Consider the following 26,051-nt stretch of genomic DNA (forward strand, 5'->3'; position numbering starts at 1 on the left):
TCATTTGTGATTGTGTTCTAAAATCTCTTCTATGAACCAGCAGACTGTACAACAGATGCAAGAACACAAGAGGATTCAACCAAGACAAGCCCACACAGAAGACATTGTCAGTGTCAAAACTTTTCTTTCCATTAAAAAGATTAAAAAATAGGAGAGCAATAATTCCTGCAAACTACAGGTGTGTTTCAGAGAGAAAAAACTTCAAGTCTTCCCAGTCTTTTTCATTTAAATGATTGGAACGATGAAATTTTTTATGTTTGGAAAAGAAATAATCCCTAGGGCAGAGTCAGGGCATTAGGGGTAACAATGTCTACATCACAGGGGCACCTGTTAAATTTACTTGTGAATTCATAACAACAAGGCTTGCTGCAGCAAGAACTGCTTTCTAATGCTGGTTATCCTCCCTGCCAGGAGAACAGTGGGTTTGCCAGAGCACAGCTATTAGACACAGAGCAAACCAGTGCTTATTCTAAATGCCCAATCCTTTTTTGAAAACATGGTTGAAATCCTCAACTGCTCTATAGGAATAAAATGTGGTCACTAAAAATTTTTCTGGAGTTCCTGGGATGAGCCAAACTATTAGGGACCTTGGGATACAAATAAATTTTTACAAGTTATTATTGTCCTTCATTATTCCTCTGAGAACTGCTCCATTCTCTCCAGGAATCAAATTGAAGTTATGGAGATAAAGCAGGTTAACAGGTATTTCTCACCTAAAGAGTTCAGATTGAGGAACCAAAGGCAAATTCAGGTAAGAACAAGGTGCTTTTTGTATGTCATCACCTACAGAACTGGATTTTCTGGCCCACTTGTCACCCTCTGACAGTCTCCTCATTTGCAGAAGGTGTTTTACAAGCATTTTGTAACACAGAATGACATTTTTCCACTGATAGAGTGAAAAGGGGTCTATGTCTTTTCAGCTCCCACAGTATTTCTACAAGCAGTCTCTGTACATGGGTGACCAGGGTTAACTTCAACATTACAAGCCGGGGTAGCTGTTTATAAACTTCATAGATATTGCACTGGAATGGAGCAAAACACTCAAAAAAACCCCTCAAACCTCACATCTTACAGGAAATATATACACATACAGGCACGGATTGCATGGATACCATGACAAGCTTAATGAACTGCTACAAGTGACTTGTTCTAATACATTAAATTATTTGACATCGTCTGTCTGCTCCTTCATCTTCTACCCCAAAGGACAATCTGCATCTTTTGCATATGTTCATGAGACTTTTCATACCAAACTGAGTGTCATACCAAATTAGTGTTAGTGGCATAATTTGGCATAAAACCTGTGTGTGCTGGGTGGGCTGTTCCTCTTCATGGCCAGAGCAGGTACTTCAGTTTAGCAAACCTAGTAACCTGGAGCTTCCACCTTCTCCTCTGAATGCCAGTCAGCATTTGTGAGCATTTATTTTGATCATCAGATGATGTTTCTCCCTGAAAATGAGGATCTGATTTCAAAAAGTAGGTGGATATGCCCATTTCAGGAATGTTTAACGTGTAAAAACTAAATACGGGATCTACATTCATTTCATGTGGGTCTTGAAATTAAATGTCAAGAATAGCCAAGAGAACAATGTTAATGAACAGTCTTAGCCCACAGCACCCACTATCTGCCATTCCTATTAAACACAGAAGAACAAAAAGGTTGGTATACATGTTGATATTTAAGCAAAAGGGAATATTTTCTGTGCATATTCATGAGGTAGTAACATCAGCACCGTTTCTGTTCTGCCCAATGAATTCAGTGATAAACAGGCATAAAATATGGTTGAACGTGGCTGCAGAAAATAAAGATGTTCTGGTAGCTGGCCAGCACTCCAATTGATTTTACATGCTTGGTTTTTCTCTTTCATTGTTCGGTTCTACCTCAGGTTACAAATTTTCAGAAGCAAACATGAGCAATTCACTGTAAATATACAATTGCTACTTGGGCTGGTGTATCACTGCTCTTAGTTTTCTTTTCACAGGTTGCTTAAGTCAATAAAATGTACACTTGACAAACTCTCCAATATCTATTCCTGTGGTTTTCTTGGCCACTGAAAACCTTTCCATAATTTCTCCCTCTCCTTTAATGTAAAATATATATGAGAAATCTTTAATATCTTAAGGACTATGACTGTCCATATGACACAAAATCGATTCATTAATATTTTTTATCAATAGAAGTGGTGAATTCACTACCTGTATTACTAACAGAACATGTATGTAAATATTAATCAAGTTTTTCATACATTTCAAAATATCATTTAATTTAGCTCAAAACCTGAATAAATCACATAATTCATTAGACACTATTTTAAAGTCATCCAGGCAAGCAGCAGAATCACGTGATACCAAACAGCCTAATACATAATCACACATGAAGAAAACCACTTACAAATGCATAGCTAAACTGCCATTCCTTAGCTGAAACCTATTTAGCAAAAGGAGGTTGCGAGAGACAAATGTATTTGTAGAAAAGTTGTTTTATTCGCTAGGGAGCAATGATTCATTAAAGTAGAAAATGCAAGTGCCAGAACCAGGACATGGAGTTATTTCTGCTGGAATACCTGTCGGCCACAGTGCAAAGAGTTCATCAACCTGTGGCTCTTTTCCTCCTCCCACCTAGAGCATGTTATACCCACTACATGGAGCCTTCACTTGGGGCCACTGGATGCTGCTGAAATGTATGTAAAAATTAGCATAAAGTGATAAAACCATAAAAAGTAATTGTTTCACGGTTCACCGGTTCACAATATTCATCTATAACAGTATAATTAACGTATCTTTTACAGTTTCTCTTAAGATAAATTCTGAATCATAATACCAGTGATGAGCTTTTTTTTTTATCTGAGCAGGGTGTGTGGATGTGGCCTGCTTTGGACGTGTTACACAGCTCAGGTGTCCCAGCACCTGGCTGCAGTTTGCAGTGGAAATGCTCCATTGTTTTCCAGAAGGAAAGGGCAGGTAATTAAATCTCTCTGCATTGCAGTTCATCCCTCTCATGATGTACTGTCCCTGGCCCTTGGTCTGATTTATTTGAATTTGTAAGTCTGGCAGGGTAGGGACAATCTCTTGATCTGTGCCCATGCCAATAACTGTCACAAGAACACCAATCTCAGGGCCAGGCCCTGGCACTGTCACAGCAGAAAAAAAACCATTTAAACTGTTGCAATTTCCCTTCTCACCATTTCCATTCCTCTCACATTGGTCTGTCTTTGGTTTCAAACTGAATTTGGTCAGTCAACACAGCCTGAAATATGCCTATTGAAGAGAAATTCTCTTGTGTGTTTACAGAATTCACCTCAAGCATCACGAGTAGCAAGTGATTGAAATGAACACCAATCAAAGAAAACTCAATATCAATCTAACGATGCATTAATGGGAGGGGGAAACGATGAAAATCTCACTCTGCAGCTTGCAAAATCTAAGCTCAAGTATTAAATTCCTCATGGTAATTACCACTGAATTTCAGGTTATTTTCTCCCTTTGACTCCTAGTGCTGTATGATGCTATTACATGAGGCAACTGTTGAGAGGTGGATTATTTTGTCGTGTGTCCAGCCTGTCCCTGAAGGTCCATCTCAGCTGGGCCAGGCACTGGAGCAGTAGGGCAGGACAGGCTGCTTGTTGCTGGACTGCATGTTCTTCTCTTTAATACATTTTAAAGTAGACATTGTGAATGTAAGTGATACTAATTAGGTTAGTTATGTCAAAAACAATTTAAAAGCAGAAAGAAAAAGCCTTAAGTAATCCAACATTTACAGTGTGACAATTCTTTCCGTTGGGAGATTGCTTCGCCAGAATTTACCGTAATCAACTGTAATTCCTTTCTCAGTCGCCCTCCTGGAATTTTGCCTAATCCCTGCTGTCTATTTGGCACCTGACAGTCCCTGTTGTCCCCTCCTGTCTCCCATCACCCACTCTACACCCACTCTTGGCACACTGTGGGAGGCTCTGCGGGAAGAGGTGCATGGCTGGGTCACTGCCAAGGGGATCCCAGTGGGCAACTCAAACTGGAGCAGCTCCACCTGTGCTGATTAGCAACAAATTAAGCAAAATCTCTCAGCTTGAGACCTGAAGCCACCAAAATCAGACCTCAGACAATGATTGTGCCAAGATCATCACTCACTATGCTGACTGATGCTAGTTTTTGGATCTTTCTCTGCTCCCTGTCTGGGTTTTTGCCTCCTCTGCAGTCTGTAAGCCCTTCTAGAGAGGTGTTTCTCTGTGGTTTGTGCTTTAGACAGTCTGGACAAATTACATTCAGGCTGAAGACTGGCACTTCTAGCTGCTATCATAAAGTATTAACGTGCATACTCCTCATTGAGCATAATTTTTTAATGATATTTAACAGGCACTGGCTGGGTATGTTTGCCAATTTAAAGGCTGGCAGCAATGCTATTTAACATGTGGTTTACTTTAAGTGGTACATGCAGTTTACTTTAAATGGCAGGCAGGTTTTTGGCTCCCAAGTCTTGTTTTACCATACAAATAACCAAACAGTGGTTTAAGAGGATTCATTGCCAGGCAATGAAGAGATTCTTGTTTTTCCATACAATGTCTGTGCCAAAGGCTGTGTTCTTAGTGCTGCAGAGCAGCCCCCCAGCAAGCTTTTGTCAGCAGTCACTGGATCTTGAACACTGAAAGCTTTTTCAGTCATGAGGACCGACTTTTGTGCTCTTCTCACTCAGCTTTTCACCGTGTATTGGTGTGAAATTGGAAGAGGGAGCATGAGACAGTAAGAAAATCCCATGTAGGGGAAAAGCAAGAGTGTCAAACTGTCTTTCAATTGAAAATATTACACCAATGAACTAGACAACGAAGAAATGGATGGTGTCACTGAATAGTGACATTACAGAATCAGTGTAAATCTGAAATATTGGGTGTCTGTCACCCATGTTATGCATTGTTCTTTCAGCCACCAATTCAAATGAACCTTGTAAATTGAAATGTTCATTTAGAATGGGGTGTTCATAAAAGCCTTTGAGAGTTTCACGGTTTGGGCTATAATTACTTTTTTAGCACAATTCTTGGATACAGAGACTACCTCTTGAACAAGGAGTGATTATCCACAGTTCCACTGGTTTCATTACAAGCTCATTGGGGAAGGCCTTATGCTGTACAGTGTCAATGGGACATGGACTAATAAATAAAAATGGGATGATTGATTAAAAGCCAACAAGAGCCTAAGTACTCCAGATGATTCATTGTGCTGAAAATCTCATGATCTGTAGACAAAAGAGACAAAGGAATGCAGGATTAAAAAGGCAGTCCATGGCAGAGAGGGAAAAGAACCCAGAAGCCTGTGGCTTAGTCACTAATCTCATGATCAGAAACTGTGACATTATTATTAATAAGAAATAACTGGAAAAGTGGCTGTCACATGGACAAACCAGAGCTGACTGGAGCTCCCTGCCTAACCAAGTAATTACATCTATACATGAGCTAAAGCAATAAAATAAATAAGGATTAAACAGGTCAATTTAAGGAACAAATCTTAATCTTGATGCAAATCACATGTTAAATGACTTCTTTCTTACTCACTCTTATTTTTTAAATACCTAATGCCAGAAACTTGCCTCATATTTCTTCATTTCTCTTGGTTCTAAGCCACAATAAAATTGCCAACACATCAAGGCAAAGAACAATTCTTGCAGAGAGCCAACATGGTATTGATCTAGTAGCTTATCTACAGTGTTATCCAAAGCAGAGATCTACTCATTTAGGAATGATTTCCTTGACCTCTCTAGAGCATCTTAGTTCCCATTATTCATCTAGTTTCTCTGTGGAATTACTGGAGAGCACTAAATAGGTGTTTTTCTAGGTGAGATGATTCATGCTCTGGAGGTGTGAATAATTCTTCTTTGACTAAAGCAGGAGCTTAAACAATTTTAAAAGATAATTTATTTTTACATCATTAAAAGTAAAGGAAATTAATTTTACTGTTAATGATTGACTTCAATGGAGTCAAAAATAGGTTACCATCAAAACAGAACATGAGAGAGAGGCTTCAGTCAGGTCAGTCTCAACGGCAGGATAATTTCATTATCCTTTGTGACAGCAAAACACTTCTTTTGCCCTGAGTTAACACCGTGGTCCTGCCCTCTAAAAATGTCCAGAATTCCACGTCTTGACAGACATCATGAGACAGGTTGATTGCCAAAAGCTGTCCTGCATTGTAGAAAGATTTTCTCACACAGAAAAAAAAAATGGAAATGGGAAGCTCCTTTATGCCTTTTTACCACTCAAAGCTGTTGGGATGTGTTATAAGCTCTGACCTGCACTTACAATTACAGTTACCATCACTCCTTGGGAATGAGAGCTGAAGTTATAAATACATCCACTTCCATGAGATAGTAGAAATTACTCCAAAGAATTCACTTACAGAAAGAAATTACGTACTAATTAAATAAAAGTCTAAAAATTAAAAACAAGTCCCAGAGATGAGTCTGCTCTGAGCAGACGTTTGTGCAGGTGAGTGCAAACCTCTGATACTAATGCAGAGAAAGAGACTGGTAGAAGAGTTTCTTCAGCCCAAATATATCAAGCAGAAAGTCTTGTGCCCAAGTGTTGCTCTCAAGTCTCCTCCGAGTGAACCAAGAAAAAGACCAATATCTTAAAAAGGTGGGGAAAGGGAAGAATAGTTGATCAAAATGTTGAAGTAATTTGTAAAATAATTGTCTAAATACCTCAATTTATTCAATTTTATTACACTAAAGAGCCTCCACCAGCAGGCTGAGGTTCTCAATTAGACTTACTTTAATATGGAAAGAGAGACTCTTTCATGTGCCTTCACGTGCATTAGGGTACAACTTCCAAGTTTCCAAGGAGAGTGCAAAGTGCCCTTCTTCAATTTCCAGGCTAATTTCCCAAAGCAAACTTTCCAAGGGCCTAAAATATTTGAGCTGTGTTACCCTCACAGCTTTACATGGAATCCTTTAAAATTGTAAAGAAATCATTTCTGCCAAATGAAAGGTTTTATGAGAAAATTTCCTTTTACAATAAGGGAGTTTTTTTATACATATTAAAACGGCACAACCTAGACACTCTATTAAATTATTTGATGTGATTTAAAATACATGGAATGCTGTTTTCATCTGAGTTCCACAGAAATTTTGGGCAAAAGCATAGCTGCAAGACAGGAGAGGAAGAAAGAACAAAATTTCTATCTCTTTGCTTCTAGCTTACCAGCCTCCAACTGGAACAGGCAGCATTTGCAAATATATCTGGGCTCATTTATTTTCTCCAAATTTTTTCAATGTATTGTAATATTTCATTTTCACTTGTACAACACAAAAAAAAAAGCAGAACCCATAAAAGGATGATAGGAGAGAATTCTAAGCAAGTCTTTGAAGTAATACTGATAATATATTCCCAAGAAACTGAATTCCCATTTGCATAATTAAATTGGCCAGAACTATCTGACTGTCCAGCTTGCTGGAGTTCAGCTTCTCTGAAATGCAGCATCCACACCCACGAGACACTGCTCGATTACACAGGTGAATTGCTGGAAGAATTCAAGGTACAGCGTGCAGGATTCAACACCACACATTAATGGGAAGTCTAATACAAATTATACACCGTGCAGCAGCAATATTCTAATATTTTGGGTAAATAACATACAACTGCTGAGGACATATTGAATTGCAACACTGCAAAATTGAGGTCAACAGAGTTGAGGCTGGGGGTTTTTTTCGAAATCAAGTGAAGAGTAGATAGAAGATGTGGTGACAGGACTTTGTTAAAAAGCTGACTTGGTTTCCCCCTGCATAACTACAAATTGTCCATGCAAACTGTTGCTCCTACATTTTAGTACTCACAAAACATGCAAAACTTACTCCTCTAAGTGCTGATTTCCACATAACTGCAATAATTAGGAGACTTGTGTCTGATTGCAGAAAAGGAAACTTCTGCCAAGTGGGTCACTGTTAATCTCTCCACCCCTAAATTTGTGTAGGGAAGAAGAATGGTGCAATGGAATGATGCCTTTCCAAACCTGCAGCCAGAACTCAGCCATGGGAGCCACAGCTCGTGAGACTGAGGGCAGGAAGGGAAAGGTGTCAAGGGACAAGTTGCCTTCCTTCCTGAGACACTCCAATATTTGTGTCTGTAGAGCAAAGCCCAGCCTTTGCCATACCAGCATTAGCAGCTGGTGTCTAGCCAGCTCATTTTCAGCTTCCTCCAGTTAGTTAGTTATGCATAAAGCTTTCCTAATTGTTAGTCAACACAGGAAAAAAAAAAAAAAGTCCCTGCTCCTAGAAAACATGACTGTGGCTGGCTGAGTCCTCTGGGACACTGAAGTGCTTCCTGAAAGACCCAGAGCACATTGAACTGCCCTGAAGGCACCAGTGCCTGCAGTGGTGATCTGGAGCTCTCAGTAATTGTGTTAGTGAGAAAATATCATCACTGGGGAGCGAACATGAGACTGCAATACAAATTAGGGTTCCCGTGGAATGACACCGTGCTTTTAAGTTCAGGAAAAAAACAAGGAGCTTAACGCTGATAACCTCTGATAAAACAAAATAAAGAAAGACCCCAAAATATCGAAACCCCACCCTGTTTTTGCAACAAGTCATACAGTGGCAGGAACCTGTCAAATGTGCTCTGCTTGACCATAATCAAAAGGTGACCCAATTTGCCTGAGTATCCTTTTAACATTGAATCCATTTATCAAAGACAATTTTCTGTGAATAATAAAGGATGATGAACCACCTAAAGAAAAGTCGGACCATCTGTCTGCCTCCTTAGTCATTAACATTCACCTTCAGTATATGCTTGGCTTGTTTTATAACTACTTGAGTGACAGGAGAATTAGTTCATTCCCATGGTTTGTTTTTGTTTGTTGTTTTTTTTCTTTCCTGTAGACTTCATTTTTTTTCTACCCTCTATGCATACATTTGTTAAACAGAAGGTGGGGGTGGAATATGTGAAGTCTAAACTAATTTGAGAAACCAGCGTTGCTTCTGCTTGCAGATGTCATGGTGTTTGCATTTTACATATTCATTGAAATCATTCTGCTCTCCTGGGGTAATGAAAATGCATTTTTAGGCCGCCTTTAAGTCCCAGGTAGACCCTGAAGTTGTAACCACTTTCAGGTTTTCCCTGGGGCTGAGGGAGTCCTCCTCCAAATGTCTCTGGACATCGATGGCTGTGCACGTGTCTGATTTCTGGGCCTTTGTGTTCTGATCTTACATGTCTCACATCTGGTTTTCATAAATCAAGAATGGCCTCCACAGAGGTTCAAGAACTCACCACGTGCTGTCCAATGTGATAAAACAGAGCAAAATAAAGGGAGTCAAGAATTCTCACCAGAATTTGCAGGATCTAATCTGGAGATCGGAATGTTACTGTGTATAAGGGATTCACCACTGTACAAATTTACAACTAAAAAACCCAACCCAAATAAACAAAACAAAACAACCAAACAAAAAAACACAAACAAACAAAAAAAAAACCAACAACAAAACAAAACAAAAAAAAAATCTACAAAACCAAAACCAAACAGAAAAACGTTGTAACTTCTACTCAACTTTCAAGATTTTATGCCACAAATACTTCAAAATAACAAACTCAGCAGAATTTTGTGGGACAATAAGGACTGAAAAGGATGAATGGTGACTAGAAATGAGTTCTGAGTACTCAGGTGTTTTCAATATTTTTTTGCAGAAGTTCCAAACTAAAATATTTCCTTGAAGTTCCAGCTGCTAAACCTTCATGTGTGCGTCCAGTGCAAAATAAAGTATGGACAGGAAATATACTCAAAAAACCCCAACCTTAAATAGATTTTTAATTAATGGCATAATGAAAGTGGTAAAGAGTTACAGGGCAGTTTGAAGTCAACTGAATTCAACAGCTGAGCTTTGAGAAGTTACTCTGCAATGACATAGCCAAGATGTTTCCATAACCTTCCTCTAATTAATTCTCTTCTTCCATTTGCTGTAAGTTTAGAAATTTTTGACTCCTATATTAAGTGATGTTTCTAAGCCCACTTTGTGAGATAAAACTCTTCAAAGAATTCTCTTCCTCTAGAAATGAGATTATTTATAGCCTAGAGTTAGGATTCTCATAGAAGAAGGATGATTCAACATGAAAATGTAGACGTTCTTTTTTGGGTGGCGTTCCACTGTCTCTCCAAAACTTATTAAAAGCATTTATATCGAAATTTAGAATTCCTAAAGTTAAGTTCTTCTATTAGCTTATTGTGCTAATTAAAGAATGAGCTAATTAGTTAAAAATTCCAAATCTGGGAGGGCTGGGGGGATGGTGTCTGTATGTTTTCTATCAAACTTTATCTTGCTTGGTGACAGCCCAATACCAAAAAACATGCTCAGCAAAATGCTGGTGGGAAAACTAGTGAGAAATATCTACATATTCATTTTTCACATGCAGGTGGAGTTGGTTTTATCTGTATGAGAATGAATAAATTCATCATAGAGAAAACAGGTGACATGGTATTGGTAGAAACTCTCATTGGAGATTCACTTAAAAAGTACAAATAATAGAAATGGATAAGTAAAGAATCAATAAAATTAAACACTTTTGCAACTGTTGACAGCAAGAAAAATTACCCTGTCAGTGAGGAAAGAACTGATCCAGACTCTGATGATTTTAGTACAACTCTACAGTACAGCTACCTTCTTGTGGCTCAACTTTCCTTATCAAATAGTGGGAAGCAGGCAAATTAAATCAAGTAGTCAGAAATCAATGAAATCAAATAATTGAGCCATCATATTCTTTAGTGGCAATTATTAATTATGTGTCATTTGTCTGAGTTAAAGCAGGAAACTTGCTACAGAATGAAAGAAAGCAGCTTTTTCCCCCCTTTCAAAAAATGCCCATTGCTTGCACCTTTCAAGTCTTCTGCATTCGAGGCACTGGGTGTAAGGAGAATTTATTTCATTATTGCAGAAACCGTGAGGGCAGAGCCCTGGAAGGAAGTCAGGATGTCCAACCCCAGCTCTGGAAGTCACCAGAGGCCAGTGGGTCGTGCTTGAAGAAGACACAGTCCATCCCCAAGCAGTCCTGCTTAGGGAGGAAGGCAGAGCTGGGATTTATTCAGGTTTGGTCTGGTTTGCCCCTCTCCACAGGGAGGCTACAAATCCTTCCTGTCCCTGCTCTCCGTTCAGGGTGCTGTTCAGGATGACACCCGTCCTTCAGGACACTGGGATGAGAACAGCACCAGCCACTTGGGTTACCCCCCCAGTGATGTTAAATGTTTCATGGGTTGTGTTGCAATTAGACCCGCGCCTGGAAGGCGGGAATGTCAGGCCTACAAACATTCCATTAGCAGGAAGCAGGGCCGTGTCTAAAGTGAAGGATGGCACGCACAGCCTTGGAGGAATCAGGGGCTGACACACAATTCCCTCAGTCTCTGCCTTCGGCTGAAAAATGCAGGTTTCGAAACCTCAGAAAGTATTTGATTTTTCCTCGAACTCCTTCAGCTGAAGCATCATTAAAAACATATAAAAATAAAGCGCTGCAGTTTCTTAAAAAAATAAGTTCTCACGTAAATTTTAAAATGGACCTAAAAAAAGTATTAAATAAAAAATACCACATTTCATAAGTGAACATCTGATATGAAGCAAGGGTGGGCTGTTACATTCCAACAGGAAAATACAGAGAAAAAAATTACAAAGAATTGTTTTTTACCAAGTTAATTTCATCTGAAAGAAGGTACTGAACTTAAACCAAAACAATGATTCACATGGTATTATTGGAAACCTTTTGTTGGTATTTCCTTCTTGGTTTAAAAAGAATCAACCTTCGTGACAAGTGCCAGACAAAAAGTCTCAAGTATAGGAAAGTTTGAAAGGAATTTATAATCTGGCTGAGATCTCTTTTTTTTATTTGATCCCTATATCCACCATGCTCTTTATAGCTAATTTTTCTGAGTGGCTGTAGATTAATTCACATGGATTCATAGATGAACCACCAACTAATTCAAATATTTCAAATGCACTTCTTCAGAACTCACCACTCTCTATTTTAACATCATTTTTTTACGTGAGAAATTTTTGATGAAACCTCCTCTACTTAGAAGCTTGGCAGAAAAGACAGGCAAGAGAAGGGAGGCAACGAAACACAACCCAGATGTGGCCATTTCTCTGCAACTCTTCCCCCTTCCATGCTCAGCCAACACCAGCTCTGTCTTGTTCCACAGCTGTTTAACAGGTGTTAAGGCTTACAGGCAGAATGCTGGGCTTCTCTGCAGAGCTTATTAAATATATACTCATGGAAAAAAAGGAGAATTATAATTTACTCAGCTATATTTCAGTTAATCCAGAGGACCTACTGCAGCATTACCCTGGACAGACACCCCCCCCTCCTGCAGCAGGAATGGCATCACTAAGTGTGAGAACACTACGTTTACTTCAATGCCATTTCTATGTTTCTTCGAGTTTGGCTATAAAGATTCCACTAAAAATCCATGTTTTCCTTCCAGTTGCACTCAATTTCATTGATCTCTGCTGTTTTTATGGGGTGAAAAGCTGGCACAGTCAAACAACCCTACAGATAACCCTTATAGCAGTTTTACTTACAGCACTCGGTGGCTTATAAATGCTGGGCTCTGGAATGTTCAGAGGTGGAAATGGCACATTTCAGAGAAAAAAAGAACAATTAAAAGATAGTGATCAGATACTGAAGTCAGATTCAAATAGGAAAACTCCTCTTATTAGAGATTACCCACAGAGAGCAGACCATCAAATTGCAGCCTATATTGCAAGGATATATTGCTCCAGGGGTCAATCTTGTTCCAGCTCGTTTATACTGACACTCCCATTTACACTCCCACACTCTTGACAACTGACAATAGTCACACAGGTGTATCATGACTTGTCAATTGAATTATAAAAGATCTTTTTTAAAAAGTAGATATTATAGTGCTAAATATTGATCATTCAGTGTACTAGTGTCCCCTTATTCTCTTTTAAATTCAGTCTTGCCACAGAAGTCAACACTATCAGACAATGATAAGGCAAATCACTGTTATGTCTTAATTTTCAATATTTTTTTGTCACCCTTTTAGAGCAAATCTTCTTATACAGGTAGGATTTGATTCTGTTTCAGACTCAGAACCATCCTGGGTTCAGCTGCCACTATCATGGAGCCACAGACTTTCGCTGAATTTCTGACAAAAGCAAAATTATTGAGAAGTTTGGGTTTAATTTAAAAAAAAAAACAACCACCACACACTAAAAAAAACTCTACAAACAAACAACAAACCACCTTCCTTTGTTCTCTGTCCTCTCATATTTTTTTTTACTGTGTGAAACAATACATTCTCTACTTAAGACCTGAGCATGTGTGGGCGAAGGGGAAATGACTTTTCATTGCACAGAGGCACATTTTTATTATTTTGCCTTCTGTCTCTGTTTTTCTCTCTGCAGTTCACTTTCCCCCCCCACCATGAATGACAGAAAAAATCAGAAAAAGGATGAATTTTCTCAGCATCTGTGTTAGTTTCTCCTCAGCTCATTACTGGCCCTGACTCTTCCCACTCTGCTTTTCGCCCTGTGACTACCAAGCCATTCCCTTTATCACCTTCCCAATGCCAGTGGTCTCCAAAGAGCAGACACAGGGGGAGGGAATCTGCTCTCAGTCACGCAACGTTAATGCAGAGCAAGCCTTTCCCATTTAGAGCAGGAAATCAAATCTCATATTTGTGTAGCTGAGAGCAGAGTTTGGTCCTCTCTGTTGGAGAATGTACTCCAGGTTTTTTCTGCTGGAGGAGCTTGTCCTTAGAAGTCATTCTTTTAGGATCTGCAGGTAAAATTAGATATTGTGCCTGTAGCCTCTATGCTGCCTGAATTTTTGAGAAGTACAGACAAAAAATTTACAGTGTATTTTACTAATCTGCTCTGCAATTTTTTCCCTTAAGATAAATGCATTTATACCTCTAAACCTATCACAGCTTCTGCTATTAGACAGTCTTACATGTAAACTCTCTAACACGGGGAAGGAAATATAAAAGAGGAATAAAAACCCTTGACAATAGTGTACTTGATTCTCTGCAAATCCCTGTGGATGTATAGTACACAGTAAGTCAAAAATAATTAATAGGGTCAGCTCCAAGAGATGTCAGGTTCACTGAAGCGTTGGATGTTTCTTTGAAAGAGAAACAATGCTGACACATTTTTAAAACTTAGGGTAAACTAAATGCTGTCCCTGGAGGTTGGCACTTCCAGAGCACTTCTGTAACTTCTCCTCATCACTCCCCGTGTTTACTCTTAGTCATATTGGTGACATATGGTCCCATTTCTCTTAAGGACGTGGAAATTTAAGGGTAGAATTGAGCAAAAAAAATGGTTGCATATCTTACAATATTGTTTTGCAATTAATCCAGGCATATAAATGTGATGGCCAGCTTCATTCTAATCTATTACTACAGTTTTTCTGCTGCAAAAAGAGTTTATTTCCGTAAGGAAAATGCATTCACAATTCAAACCCAGATTTTAAACACATGTCAAAAACGGGATTTGGCAAAGTACTCAGTATTTGTCTACCTGAACCCATCAAAATCAAATGCCAACAAGTTTCAAAGAAGTAAAGTCAATGCTTTTAACAAATCCCATTATGCAGGAAGCCATAATAGGCCCTTACATTTTTGTCACCCAACTCCACCTACATTTAGCAACTCTGGTTTTAAACAAATTCATTAACATTTGCTTTGCTGGGCACAAACAGCACCAATATTGGCATGCTGGAATTTCAGTCCATAAGAAAGGAATTTATCCTATGGAAACACAACCTAACAGCCTGCCCTGCTCAAGAAGCTGTCCTTCCCAACATGAAAAATGCTTCCCTTAGAATATAAATTTACCCCAGCATCACAAATAATAATTTCTTTTGTTAATCTGGAATTTAAAATAAACCCTGAGGGTCTGCTGAATTGTTTTCAGCAGTTACAGTGAGTGCTTCCAGCTGAAGTTATTCAAAGGTTCTTTTGCAGTTGTAAGGCTCAGTTTACTGGTAAACACTGATTTTAACGAGCAAAGAGTAGGTTCAGATCATTGTTTTGAGTGTCACAGGCAGAGCTCTGCCTTCTTAGTGACACTCTGGAGGCTCAGGAGGAAGACAGGAATCATTAGGAAGGGGACTGGCACTTCCAGCAGCAGCTCTCTCGGGGCTGTGACAAGTGACCTCTGCCAAGGCAGGTCATGGCTGTGAGAGAGGCCAGACAGGAAGAAGGGAAGGAATGAGGCAAAAGAAAACCAGCAGACTAATGCAGTATAATTTAAAAGCTGACCCCGTGCATTAAGGCTAATGAAACTAAACAACTGTAATCCCGAAAAGAAAATGAACACTATTGAGAATGGAGCTACAGTACTTGAAATCCAATTAACCGTTATATCTCCCTGAAGATTTGGATCACATTTTTCTTCCTTTCATTAACTGAAATTTGTTTTTTCTTTGATTAAGCTTAATATTAAAAAACCCAAACAGACAGGACGATAATCAAAGGTATGTATCATCTTAGGTCCACTCTGCCTTATTAAAATCTCTCATTTCAATCATTTGCATGATATTTCACCAGCAGTAGATTCACTTAGAAATAATCAGTCTGCCAATTAACAACATTCTCTTCAAAACCACAACTTTCCTAGGGCCGTACAAAGGATATTTCTGCCTTCTACTGTAGTTTGACACATTTAACCCCAAGAACTCAATGACCTTCCAAGCATATCTGAATCCAAAATTAGACCAAAGCAAGTGAATCTGCAATCTGAAGCTTATTGATACTGATGTAATTAATTAGTCCTCTTTTACTCTGTTTGTGATACATTTTAGGTAAATTCTCAGTAGTGAAATAAATTAAAAATAACAACATAAAGAGCTTTGTTTCAGCCTTATTTATTAAAAGAAACAAACAAACAAAAAATCTGTCACTTAACTTCTGGGTTTGATTTTGGTTTTTTATCAGCTGAAGAAAGCCAGAATTAGACCATTTGGTACCTTCAAAAAAGAGAAGCTCCAACACATTCAGTGGTCACAAAAGAAATGAGATATATGGGGGAGTATCTCAGAACATAATCAAGGACAGATTCTTTCCAGACCCCCTTGATGCACTTGGCAGAGGTACCAAATCTCAAGTAAACCCCAGGGATTCTGGAATTGCACATTTGTATTTTGTAACAAATATCCAGACCAAACAGTAAAGGCATGAAAGGAAGTGGGATCAATATTTCTCAGCCCACTTCTGTTCTCCTCCCCAAAGCTCAGAGCCAAGATTCCTGCCCCTCTTGCTCTGCAGTCATTCCCACCACTATCCTGCTTGCAGAATAAGGAAAAGCCTGCAGTTGGAAATAGGACAGGCAAGATTTTTCCCATTCTCACTCCCTGAAGGATGCAGAGTTGCACTGTTGACATGAAAACTATAATAATCCTGAAAATGGGCAAAAACCACGGCAGAGAGAGGGGAAACAATTTGCACGGGCTTGACTTGGAGTGCAAGGCCACAGGGAGCACAGCAGCTCCCATTCCAGAGAGCTGGCTCCCCATGCTCCAGAGTTGGGCTTTTTGGATCAGATTTTACCTTATCTACATCTAAATTAGATGAACTGCCTGGGATTGCTACCATAGGACTAGAACCAAGTGTTGTTCAGTTGAATACACTGCATCCACATGTGTAAATCAGATCTAGTGGCAAAAGGGTGTTCCATCCCCAGAGCTGGCACTTGGGTCAGAAACATCAACTTAAGGCACTCTCATTTTCCTAAGGGATAACCTGGTTCATTTGTAACAATTTTCCATTAAAAGTATCTGAGTAATTGCTTACCCAATCTTCTATCGATGAGATAACAGAAAGGACCTGGTTTCTCTGATTTTAAACAAGAAACTAAAAAAGTCCATTAATTAGGTTGTTTAGTTCTGTGCTGTTCTGTTCCGTGAAACAAAGAACTATAAACATTCAAAAAGCTAATAACATTTTCTCTTTATTCATTTATTTATTTGTTTATTATTTTGTTTTATTTTCTAAAGCTTGCTTCTGACACTCATTAAGTATTTTCAGAAGGCCAAGAGCTGGGACTGTGTCCACTCTGAACATATCTCAATAATCAATCATGTTTTTAAAATACACCAGCCTCGGTCCTTCATGTAAAACAAACTGAACTGCTCCAGTGCTAAGCACCAGGTGATCACAAATGTATCTGAGTTGGTCCAAAGCTGGAATTTATTGGCTCCTTTCCTAACAGAAAATTCCATATAGGACATCTAATGATCTATAGTGAAATTTCGGTGATTCAACTTCATATCAAAATGATTGAGTACAAGAGTATTTTCAGCCCAAGAGCGCAAGAGAAATCTGGAAGCTAATTTTGTATAAGATCACAACCTCCAAATTAAATAATAGATGTAGCCTGCCTGCTGCATCATCAAATTTTAATTAGATTCTTTGCAGCTGTATGTCTTTGATCTCAGCTAAATAAATCATAGATGTGTTGTGGTTTTTTGGTTGGATTATGTGTCATGCTAAACTCACATATGAAACAGAATAATGTGTTTGAATCTGCATTGCTACAAGGAGGGAAGGAGAAGGTAATTTCCCCTGAAACTTCACCTAGAGCACTAAACTACTTCAACATCTATACCTTTATCCCCATATCTGTTTTCAAAATTAGGTAAAATCAATTTTTTTCTTTTTTTTTCCCCTCTTTTTCAAACAGCAGTACCACAATCCAACAGCTGCACTGCTGTAACTTGGGGGGAGAAGACACAGGCTGAATCCAAGAGCCCTAAGGGCCCCTCATGAACCAAGGTTTGGAATCTCTTTGCTGGTTGGTGTTATCTGAAATGCATTTGTGCTTTTTTCAACTATTCCAATATGAATTTCTGGCCTAATTTGTACAAACTGAATCAACAACACTGAATGGCAACAGACACTGAAGTTTACAGCTCCCATAGCAAAGTGCTGCTCAAATTGGGGCAATTTGGTTCTTGTTTAAAAGATCAAATGAGGCCAAATCCTGAACTGCAGGACATGGACACCACACATTTTACCTGAGGAGGAAATGGATTTATTTGCTGATGGATTTGCATTTTGAGCATCACAAAATTTCCAAGAGCTCCGAATGCCCATCCACACCCTTATCCTAGATCCTGATGAGATCACAAGGAATCCCCCTGGGAGCTGCTGCTGGAGCTGGGAATTTCACTGCTTCATCTTTCCAAGAGCTGTACATTTTTAGGCTCTGTTTTGCTCCTGATTTAAGTCAAATTAAAATGTAACCTTCTATAAATGACTGCTTTAGGTAGATTTCATCTGCTGCTGTACTGCATGTCCTGAGAGAGCAACAGTCCAGAAACAAGTAAAACAAACCAGTATAAGGTCAGATTCTGCTCATGGTTACCAGTGTGATGAAAAAGTTGCTTGTTTTGAAAAGAGCCTACAAATTACTCTGTAAAACAACTGAATTCAGTTATGTTTTACCCACAGTTTATTAACAGCACTGAAATTACTAGTCTGACAAATGAAAATTGTTAGCCACAGTCCCACTGTAATGAGGCAATTTAATCCTTTAAACATTTGCATTGTTTTTAAAACACTGCAGATCAAAAGCCATCCTGCAGCAGCTTTTATCTTCCATGATGTAAATATATATATTATAGGTCCTAGGAGAATCTATCAAAAGGATTTTACATTTTAAAACATATCAATAGCTAATAAAACTAATAACTAATCAAGTTATTTCATATTTATACCCTGAAGACAAATTGTCATTTAAACCCAACGCCAACTCAATACCAAGAATTGTTAGAGATCATATTCCCCATGTTATTTCCCACAGAGAGAAAGTTTCAAAGAACACTTTTGTAACTCAGATAACAGTATTTTTTTTGATTTCTTTCTTGACCAGAATGGACATCTGCTGCATTTTATTTTGCTATTACTCTACACTCTTCACAATGGCTGCAATGTAAGTTCTCTCTCCCACAATGTAACGAAAGATGTTTTCTAAAAACAAGTTCACAAACTGTGAACAGAGTGCAGTGACAAGGAAGTCAAATTTCTGTGGCTCTCGATTCCTTGTGACTTGGTGAAATTAGTTTCTTACTACAGAAAATGGAATTTTTTTACTCACTGAAGGAGAGCATCAGCTCAGGATACACTTTAAATGTCACACAGCCATCCATGTACTGCACTTCTGCTTTGCTCCTTCAACCCTCCCTGGTGTCCTCCCTAAGCCCTTGTGTCCCACAGGAGCTGGACACAGCAGGATGTGCTGCCTGGCAGAGCTTCTCCATCCCCAGCACACGAGGACAGGCTGCATTTGTATCGACACACTGACATTTATTTGGTTCTTTAAAGCATCTTCCTCAGCAAGCTGTGTAGATTTGATATCAACTGTTTAGACACAGACCATTTGTACAATTTAACCTTCAGTATTTATACAACTATAAAGGGAGTAGGGTGCATTTTTATGTCCCAGAGCAGTACATAAAAGGAATAAAAAATGCGAAGACTGGTTAGACAAGCTTTCAAAAAACTGGCTCCACGGAAATGTAGACCCTGCTCTTATGCTGCTGCATAATGGTGTGTAAAATGTACTCCAATTTTTTGGTTACAGGACACAGAGTGTACCATGAAAGCAAGAATATTAATGACATAAATTTTGCCTATCACTAGCCTCGAAACCTTCATATGTCAAGCACAAGTTTAATGTTATCCTTAAACAAAGTTTTTTTTGTTCTTTTCTTTTTTTAAAAGAAAGCACTTTGCATAGCAGAATATTTTGATTACCTACTTCTGCCAAACAAAGCATGTCTCAAGGTATGTTAACTTACCCTAATACACTGGATTCATTTTTGGCTCAAGATTTTACTCATCATCTCTTTCTTCCTCACTAGTTTCTCCAAAAAGCACAGTCTAAAAATATGTAACATTACATTAGTTTCTTTACCACATCAAGGACATCTTTCATAAAGTAAATAACCATGACTGGATAAGAAACTGTGCTGTGTATTATAAAACACTTTGTGTTTTATTTCACCTTTTGTTACGCTTTTCGAAACCAGGTAATGACTGTAAAATGTTCCTTTACTTACTTTCTTTTTCAGCTTGATAGCAATCTCTCTACAACATTCTCTATATAAGCTCAAAGGAGCACATCTTTAGAAACACTCCCAAGCTTCTGAGGATAGTATCTGGCTTTTTGAAAATATTTTTGAAGTTACACAGGGTTCCAACTTAAACCACTTTAGAACACTGATTTACAGAGTGAGAACTTGGCTGTTTCTGAAAAGTCTTTTAAGATGTCGAGTTAGCCACGTAAAAAGACTAGCCAGCTCTAAAATTAGAGGTCCTTAGGAATCAAATGCATGACAAATTTATAAAGGAGCCATGGGTAATTCCTCAGAATAACTAACACCAGTATTTTAGGTCACCTATTCAAAGGATACTGCCATTAGTTCCCTGCTTAATTCTCTGTGTAGATGCTCTAGCTAAGATGAAACCTAACTCAAAGTAACAACACAACTGCTACTGCACCAAGAATTTTTTTGATAGAAGCAGAGGGACTGACATCTGTTTTCCTGCATGGAGAAAGAGACTGGCTCCACGGAAATGTTCCCAGGCTGCATGACCACAATGAATCACAGTCAGAGAATATGCTGACTTCGAAGGGATCATCAAGTCCAACCCTTAGTCCTGCACAGGACCATCCCCAAGAGTCACACCCTGTGCCCCAGAGGATCATCCAAACACTAATTGAGCTCTGGCAGCCTTGGTGCTGTGCCCACTGCCCTGGGGAGACTGTTCAGTGCCCAACCACCCTCTCGGGGAGGAACCTTTTCCCAAGATCCAACCTGACCCTGCCCTGACACAACTCCAGGCCATTCCCTAGGTGCTGTCCCTGGTCCCTACACAGCAGAGGTCAGTGCCTGCCTCTCCTCTGCCCCTCCCCAGGAGTTGGAGCTGCAATGAAGTCTCCCTTCAGTCTCCTTCTCCAGCTGAACACACCAAGTGCCCTCAGTGTCCTCACACAGCTTCAAATCAAGGCCCTTCCCCATCTTCATTACCCTCCTTTGGACGCTCTCAAATGGCTCAATATCCTCCCTATATTGCAGGGACCAAAACTGCCCCAACATTCCAGGTGAGGCCACCTCAGGGCAGAGCAGAGTGGGACAATCCCCTCCCTGGCCCGGCCGGGATGCTCGGCCTCATGCCCCCAGGACAGGGTTGGCCCTCCTGACTGCCAGGGCACTGCTGACTCATGGCCAACTGGCCATCCACCAGGACCCCCAGGAGAGCCAGGAGGATGCTCTGGGAGCCTTTTAACAACCGGGGAGGTGGAAGGTGGTCTGTGCACACTGGCACAGACTTAGAACGCGGTTTGGGGCAAATCAAGCAGCAGAGCACAGAGAGCACAGAGCCTCAGGACCCAGCTGAGAAGCTCTGCAGAGGCTGTCAGGGCAGCACGTCCTGCTCCTCTGAAGGAAGGCTGAGTCACTGTGCTTCTGGTGCCTCCAGGACTCCAGCAAGTGCCACTTCAGAGCCCTGCACCACACAGACCACCCTGTCTGCGTGGGAAGTGAGCACAAAACCATCAGCCCACCTCCAGAGGATATTTTGAAGATAAACATATTGAGAGGCTCTCAGGAACATCTTGAATTTCCTTGCTCCATCCTCTGATCAACAGGGAGAACACACACACACACACACACACAGAGGAAGTGACAACTTGTTGCTACTCCTTCTTCAGAAGCAAAGCAGAGATATGAGATGAGTGACTTCACCCAGCACAGCCTTTTTCAGGGGCTGATTTACAAACAAAGCAACACCTCTGTGCTCTTTGCTAAAAATTAGACTGTGAACTAGCCATTAGTCCCTGAATAGGACTGCACAGCCGCTGTCTGTCCAGCTATTGTTAATCACACACAGTCAAAAATGAAAGCAGTTCATACAGAAAAGTCAAAGTATGAAATGAATAAAGAATTTCAAAGCTTGTTTCAATTGCAACTTCTTCAAATAAGAGAGTTGGTTTCTAATCAGGTCACAGTGAAATATTCATTTCCTGGAATCCCAGCATTTAGGAGACAAAAATCTCTTCTTATTATGTATATCACACACACTGACATATTTTCTGAGCAACTCAGAAGTGTTCTTCAGGGCAGTCTGGGTCAACTAATTTAGTCAACACTTACATAAAAGTCAGTCACAGTTCAGGTCTCAGTCCTACCCTGAAAACCAGCCAATGTCCATGATAGCATGAGTGTCCATCAGGGATGGTATGAAAACATGACTGTATTAACTGGGGAAAGGGGGTACAGATATGGACAAGGAAATAAAACTATATTCAAAAGAGAGACCAAAGATTAAAAAAAATCAGTTACCTGTTGTTTTAGTCTCCTGTGCTCTTTAACATAAAGATCTTTTATAAAAGAGATGGAGTTTGTCAAACAAACAGCTAAACATTTGGGAGGTGCCATTTTTCTGATAAAATGCAAGGGTAGCTGATGCTTGCACATGCATTCTGTACAATCTGAAAAACAAAAGCATGCTCCTACAGCTGACAGCAGCCAATTTTCTCATTAAATCTGAGAGACTGTTATTATTCCATGTTGCAACTCTTCAAGACCCTTAGTAATTCTTGAGTCACATGTTTCCAAAGTAGGGCATATAAAATAACATGGCTTGAATCACTTGGAGAAAAGCTTCTGAGAAGCCTAAAATAGGCACTTCAGTTGTAAAAGTGAAACGAGGACAGGTATTAAATAAACAATGCACAGAAGGCAGGAGCATACAGGCCATGTTAAGGATGACACAAGGAGGACAGAAGGGAAATAATGTCACAGAAGTTTTGAAAAGACACGGTACATTGAAGACTTACCACGATATTTCCATCTCTATTTTTACCTCTGGGTGTTTCACAAATGTGAGGACTGTGACTTTGAGGCATAAATGGAATTACTGATTATAGGAAGAGTTTCGTTCTACTCTGGCAACTGGATTATGAATTTGTCCTGCTTTACAATCAAGAGACACGTGTGCCTATATATGCAAAGAGTCTATGAATTACACTTCCTGCATTCCTTCCCAAATGAAGCACAAAAAATAAAATCATTTCAAATTTTGGAGGCGATTGGATTAAATAATTTGAGGAGAGCTCCTGTGAAAGTCTGTAGCAATCTCAGAAGCCTGGAACACAGCAAAATTCCTGTGTCCCAGGACAGCAGTGTAACACCAGGAGGACTCTGGCAGGAGCAGGAGACCTTTGGTACCTCACAGAATGAATGCACTGAAAGGCTTTTACAGCAACAAGCAGAGCTTTATGTTGGTTTTGTTTTTAGCAACATGACAGATAATGCCCATGAGGGGCATATTTCAGTTTCCTTGTAATCAAGCTGAACAACAGCACTTAACTTAATTCATGCAACTGCCATACCCAGAGAGGAGATGTCACAACAATATGAAAATGGAAAGTGTGATTGCTGGAAAGAACAGTTAACAATAACTTTCTAAAAATAATATCACATTTTTAATTGTACTCTCAGTTAGAAAAAGCTAACAGAGATGCAATAAATTAGTCTTCAATATCCTCCCTACTCCAGGGCTCCTATGAATTATCTGTCTCATTCTGGAAAGGCTTATTCTCCTGCTGGAACCTGGCACTACAGGGCTGTCTACAGGAGTGGTGAATCCCAGCAGATGACCTGGATCACTCTCAGAAGAGTCCAAACTTAACCAGGAAAATCATTTCTGTACACCTTTAGCATCTCTGCTGTCACAGATTATGATCATGTTTATTTTCACAAATCCTCTATAAAATAGAGGATGAAAGAGGAGAAGGAAGGAATAAGATAGGAAGATCCACTTTCTTATGGATAAGAAAGGTTTGCCCACCCTTTCCTTATAGAAATGTGCCTTCTGAGGCACAGAATTTGAGGGACTTCCCACAGGCCATCCATAAGAGCAGGATGAGCAGGGACATGAGCACAGGTTGCTAGAACCCCACAGCAGCACTGACTATTCCTATACTCAGTGATTAAGGTATTGATCAAAGGCCCATTAGTCACTGATTTTCATAATTAACCTCTTGCTTTGGAGTTCATAATTTGTGTGCAAATTGCCTATGAGCAAAGCAAGATCACACAGAAATGAAAGGCAGCACTTCATCCCATGCAGATATTCACATGGAAGGCATCAGATACCAAACATTATCACTAAAATGTAATTGGGATAATCTCCCTCAGCTCAGCAGTTTGTCAAAATACCCCTTTGACAAAATAAGAGCCCAGAGAAACAAACTAATTTACAAGCAGGGATAAAAAAAATTAATCACTCGAAGACAGAGGAAGAACTAGGTAGGCAGATATTGTACAGTCATCATAAAATATGTATAACAATGCCACAAAAGAGAATATTACTGAATTTATTATGTTTTTCCAGTAATCATTCTATTCACTAGAAAAAGGTTCCCATTACACCGCATGCAAGAGCAAACAGACTGGTTTGAAAAGGTTCCCCACTACCACCAATTTGGACAGCAGCAGACATACAAATTTCCTGTGTGAGAGTCCTACCCAGCTGACTTGTGATGATTACTGTAAGCTGATTTTCCCTCTCCCTGGTGGGCACTAAGCTGTTGGTTCTTTGCGAAAACGCAAGTGCTTTCAATCCTGCACCCACTCAACAGCAGTGTGCTTCACTAAGTATTCCTGTTAAAAACAAACACTGTGGGGCACATCACAGCCTTTAATAAAACCTGAACAGAGATTCCCAGAACCTCTCCCCAGGACTGCAGTGCCAGCTGTGACCACAACAGAATTCCCAGCTATTTTTCTCCTCTATGGTCAGTGGATAGATGTGAAACCACGAGTTGTCCTCTGTTTCTGTTCACCCTGCCATGGCTCTGCTGCTGAGCTCTTAGAGTGGGACAAAACTTGTGTCACAGTTGGAAAGAAATGGTTATTCCCCTTTCATTCTCTGCTTTCCCATTCCCAAATTTAGCCACACCTCACTGTTTCCCCTGGGTCCAGGGTCTGAGGTCTAAAGTGGAGACTGACAGAGTGAAGGAAGGAGGACATGTTAGAGTTGCTAATTGGCTCTTATACTCTTAGACTCAAAATTGGCAGCTTATACTCAAAAATCTGTTACATTTCCCATCAACATTTTGAGAAAATAATAAGTTTTCCTGCATTAAATGACTTTCAGTGACAAACAACTTGAATCAAAGAGAACAGCAAACTTTGAAACTGTGTTGGTAAAGTACAAAACAAGCTACATGTGATCAAATCGGCAATGAAATAGAATTTATACCCACCTGAGTTTCTGTAGGAATAAACTCCTGTAGATCTTCAAGTCACTGTCATCCACAAAGACTGTGAATCCAGAGGACTCCTGTTAAGTATAATTTAATTGCATGGCATGTTAACCCTGCTGTTACTCTGATCCTGCCTTAAATACATCTTTCAAGACAACCATATTTATACTGAATTATTTATTGGTTTAAATAACTTAGAACAAAATATGGCTCAGTAAAAAAAAAAAGTCTGGAAAATGGCTATATATATATGCATATTTATGTGTACATACATAAATATATAAAAATAAAATTGAAGACAATTCTCCTTTCTAAGCTGAACAAAATCACTACAAGAAAGCTTTTGAAAAAAAAGTTTGTATTGTCACAAAATGTTTTCGTTTGATTAGCACAGGAAGCAATGAAATCCCAGGCTTTCTCTCAGGGCTATGCAGGAGTTTAGAAGCTGGAGAACAAGTTCCTGTTTCTATCAAAGGACTTGGATTAATCAACTCATTTCCCTGTGCCTAAAATTATTCTATGGCACTTGCATCTTTATTATCAGAAGTCCACAGATAAAACACACAGCACAGGGGATTAATTTTATTAGCAGAAATGAAGGAATTGCACACAGCTTCCACTCTCTCCCCCCTCTTCCTTTCCCCAGCAGTGGCAGGGCTGGTATTCACCTCGAGTTTATCAGAAATTACTATTAACAGACACGTTTCTGTCAAACCACAATTCTTGGGCTCAATTCTGGGCACTTGAAACCCCCATTCAAGTCACTGGCAGTTTGGAGACAGCAAGTGTGATG

Source organism: Lepidothrix coronata, unplaced genomic scaffold (assembly GCF_001604755.1).
Source record: "Lepidothrix coronata isolate B3197 unplaced genomic scaffold, Lepidothrix_coronata-1.0 Scaffold34, whole genome shotgun sequence".
In the NCBI taxonomy this organism is placed as follows: domain Eukaryota; kingdom Metazoa; phylum Chordata; class Aves; order Passeriformes; family Pipridae; genus Lepidothrix; species Lepidothrix coronata.